The sequence below is a fragment of the Rattus norvegicus genome, chromosome 1 (genome assembly GCF_036323735.1).
Source record: "Rattus norvegicus strain BN/NHsdMcwi chromosome 1, GRCr8, whole genome shotgun sequence".
NCBI classification, from domain to species: Eukaryota; Metazoa; Chordata; class Mammalia; order Rodentia; family Muridae; genus Rattus; species Rattus norvegicus.
This window is the reverse complement of record NC_086019.1, coordinates 183480892-183485258: the sequence shown is the minus strand read 5'-3', so window position 1 is coordinate 183485258 and position 4367 is coordinate 183480892. Positions and strand designations below refer to the sequence as shown.

The window sequence follows — 4367 nt, the reverse complement described above, 5'->3', positions numbered from 1 at the left end:
GCCTTCTCTTCTTTTGATGGTGTCTATGTCACTGTGGCCTGAGCCTCTAGTGTACTGTTGGGAGGATCATAATCCCCTGGGAGGAGAGTTTTTGTTTCTCTGGATAACCTGTGGTTAAAGGGACAGACGCCTATAAGACACATCTAGGAGAAAGGAAGCAAATGCAGGGCACCCTCCTCCCTGACTCAGTGCCAAAGAAAAACTAAACCTGCTCATTAGCGGATTATTTTCATTCCCTGAGCTGGTATCGAGATCTGTAATGCCCATCCCAGAGTGCCCCTTGATGTGATTACCAAGCATCTCAGGACATTGACATAGCTAGGTCTGACTTACAGACCTGCCAGTTTAATATAGTCCAAAGAATTTTATCAGAGCCTTCAACTGATAGATTATAAGGACTATTTCAAACTCTTTGCTGCTATTAAGCACCTACTGTATGCTAACCTCTATGAGATGTCCTGATATTGTCTCACTTAAAAATCATCTTTAAACAATGCTATTGACTGATGTATACGCATGAACTTCATATTTTATATTTCCCAAAATGGTACATCTTTTCTATCACAAGTACAAATTGCTAATTTTTAAAATAAAATTATAAATTATTTCTAGTGGGCATGAAATACATAGTTAATAGTCACACATGAAAAAATAGTCTTTCTTCTCTACAAAAGAGATTTTACTTTCACTCTTGATAACAAAGGATTTGATATAGCCACTGCTGGGAGGCTCCATTACATTAGATTTTAAAGATGAATCCATTTTTAAAAAATCATTTTCTTCTTCTCATACCCTTGGAGATAGAATATATTTCACATGGCTGATATGTTGTGCTGGGATCATGGAACAGGATCTGATCATAAATATTTTTGTCCATAGTTACTAATATTTGTCTATGGGTGGCTTACACTGAGATGTTTTATCTTTGATGGCCTGTGGTCCCTGCACCCTCTGGCTGTATTCATGTTGAGACATTTATATAATGACCTACTCCATGGCCACCAAGGTCAATGACCTTCTTCAGGGCAGCCCCAATCCTCCGATCCTCTCTAAGCTACTTCTGAACTCCTCTTAGTACATTTTTGAGACACTTTTCTGGGTCTTGGTGGCATGTTTCAGACACTTTTCTATGCCATGGTTCAGTGGCTGAATGCTGGTGTGTTTCTCTTGGTCTTCACCCCATAAGTGAGGCTCAGAGCTTTTTACTTCCTGCCTATTCTTTCATCATCTTTAGGAGTGTCTGACACCATAATATCTAGGGACAGAGTCCTTTCTCAGACAGTCTTCTGTAAATAAACTCTATTCAGATAATTGGACCATCCCACACCACCTTCTAGTTAACCTTGACGTTCCTTGGGGCAGAATAAACATTTCTACATAGTTACACCACTCTCCCTCACCTTGTACTTTGAGTTATCCAGGGTCTTAGTGTTTTTGATTCATAGCTAATCATCTGGATGGTTTTCTCATACCTTGTGTCACAAAGACACACTGTGTTTGTACAGAGCTGGCTCTTCAATTGCACGCCTTACTTTCAAGATGATTGATGCTGTTGAAATTTCAGGAGGACATTTCGGAACTCTAGGATCTTCATCTATCAATCAACCCAGCATACTTTTGTAAGGAAAACAAAGTCATGAATTTATGGGTTCTAAACAGTTTGTGTAGTGATGTTCCAGAGGAGGTAGATATTCCCACTCCAGGGTGTAATGATTTGTTTCTGAAAGGTAGAATGTGGGGGTGGAGAAGAAGGTAGTTTTACAATGAGGCATGAAGTGTGGTCCCATGGACTGGAGAAGGAGATTTTGAGCACTGTTAGAGCCAAGTCAGTTTGAACAAGAGAAAAACACAAGACAAAACAAAATCGACAGATATTGTACAAAACACAAAGCCAGCTCTCCTTCAAAACAAAGACTGGGCATGGAGAGATAGCTTAGTGGTTAAGATCACTGGCTGTTCTTCTAAAGAACCAGAGTTCAATTCCCAGCACCCACATGGTGGCTCATAACCTCTGTAACTCCAGTCCCAGGGAATCCAACATCCTCTTCTGGCCTTTAAGGTCACTGAATGCATGTGGTAAACAGGCATATATTCAGACAAACATTAATACATATAAAATAAAAATAAATAAAATTTACCCCTCACTCTCCAGAAAACCCTGCAAAACATTAGAGGCCATCAGAAACAATGAAAGTCACAGGCCTGACAGATGTATTGTGATCTCCTAGATAGGATCCTGGAGCAGGGCAGGGATATCCAGGAGAAACTAGGGAAATAGCAACAAAATGTAGATTTACTTAGAAAGGATAACTGTCATTTTGTCCAGGAGCAATGTCCGATGGTAAAATAGGATGATGTCATTGGGTAAGGGAACTAATTGAACTCTTCCGCTGTTTCTGCAACTTTCCCATCAGTCTAAAATGAAGATAAAAATTATGACTAAAATCATATTTGTGGAATTAGGGTGAAGAATGGATTATGTGTCTGTGCCTGTTTGTGTATGTATGGTTTTTGTACTTTCTGTACATGTGTGTGCACTTGTGTGTGAGAGCATGTATAGGCCTGAGAGTGAAGTTGGGTGTCTTCCTCCATCATTCTTCACTTTATTTTTTAAGAGAGGTGTCTCTCACTGAACCTTGATTCCTCTTTGTTGCCTGACCGATGAACTCCAGGCGTCTGTCTGTTTGCAGTTCCCCAGCACTGGAACAACAGGTGCGTGCCACCATGCCTGGCTTTTTATGTGGTTATAGGAATCCAGATTCAGGTCCTCATGCTTGCCGGGCAGGCACTTACCAACTGAGCCATCTCCCCATCCCAGGAACAAGTGTCTTTTACTGTTGTACCTAGGCTATTAGGAACTCTGCAGCAAAATATCTTGAGAAACTCACATTCTATGGGGATTTAGGAGCAGAAGGGTGGGTGGGTGACATCTATATAGGTCAAACGCCCCGCTGACGTGGGGTTCAATTCTCTGTAGAAAGTCAAGGTAAGTCTGGCAAATACTGTATTGACTACATAGTGACTATATGCCAAGGCAGTGAATAGCCTGTGGACAGCTGCAGTATTTCAGGAATGCACTAGGAACTGGGGTGTTGCAGATGAGTAAGTCATGGTGTTTTCCCTGGAAAGTGCTACATTTTGGCAGGAGAGAGATTTGTAAAGAAGTTAGTGGATGAATTGTTGTATGTGTTGTGATAACTAGGAAAACAGGTTTATGGACGAATAGTGTAGTGGAGGTAGGGATGGATGTATGAGGGACAACATATCTTTCAAAAAAGAGGTATTTAGGTATAACCAGACACATTCAGGTGGCATGGTCATAAACAGAGATAGACAATCACTCTGGCAAGGACATGGAGGTTGCGTAACAGATGAAGAGTCCAGAGAGAGGGAGAGAAGGAGGGAGGGAGGGAGGGAGGGAGGGAGGGAGGGAGGGAGGGAGGGAGGGAGAGAGAGAGAGAGAGAGAGAGAGAGAGAGAGAGAGAGAGAGAGAGAGAGAGAGAGGAGTTAGGAATTGTTACAAAGGTTAAGTAGAAAGGTTAGTTGGCTAGTGAGTTCCATTTCTCTCATTTCTGCCCTTATCAAATGATATTTCTGACAATCTAGTAATGAATAATATATCATTTAAGGGACCAGAGAGATGTCCAGTGATTAAGGGTACTTGCTGCTCTTGGGAAGGAGCTGGGTTTGGTACTCAGTACTCACATGGTACTGTAACTCCAGTTCCTAGGGACCCGACACCTTCTTCTGGCCTCTGTGGGCAACAGGCATTCACATAGTGCATACACACAAGCAAAACATCATCCACGTTAGAGAAAATAAATAAATAAAACATATACTTTTATTAATTACATTTGTTTGGCTCTAAGTTATAGAAACCCAGTCTATACTATGGCTTAGGAGAGAAAAGAGACTTACTGGCTTGTCAACTGAAGGACGTATTGGTTGGTCACATCTTAGGATGATCAGGGTCCAGGTGGGTCTTAGGACATACAGAGCTCAGTTATCAGGAGTCCTTTTGGGCCTTTCCCCCCCTTATAGCTTGACTAAATTGACCTACCCTGAGAATTGGTTTTCCTTACATAACAAAAAAGCACAAGCTCTTGTTACTATATATTATATGTGTACATTTTGTACATATGTGCATATGTGTATGTGTGTGTTTTATTTAAGACCCCTACCCTTAATGAGGTCAGCTATTCTGTCTGTAATTTGGAGAAGACTAGTGAGTGAGGTTAAGTGCCACTCACAAGACCAGTCAAGAGAAAGGGGGATGAGGAGGAGGCAAGCAGGAGCAGGAGATGAGGATGGGATTAAGACAGTGCAGATGCCACCATGGTGATTATACAGTCGACAACACACTCTTT

At 41.5% G+C, this 4367-nt stretch overlaps 1 protein-coding gene across 1 annotated transcript in view; it reads left to right on the top strand.

Annotated features, from left to right (window-relative positions):
* Nucleotides 1–4367, top strand: part of Pdilt (protein disulfide isomerase-like, testis expressed) — a 294014-nt gene that overhangs the window by 77567 nt on the left and 212080 nt on the right. The gene's annotated exons all lie outside the window — the stretch shown is intronic.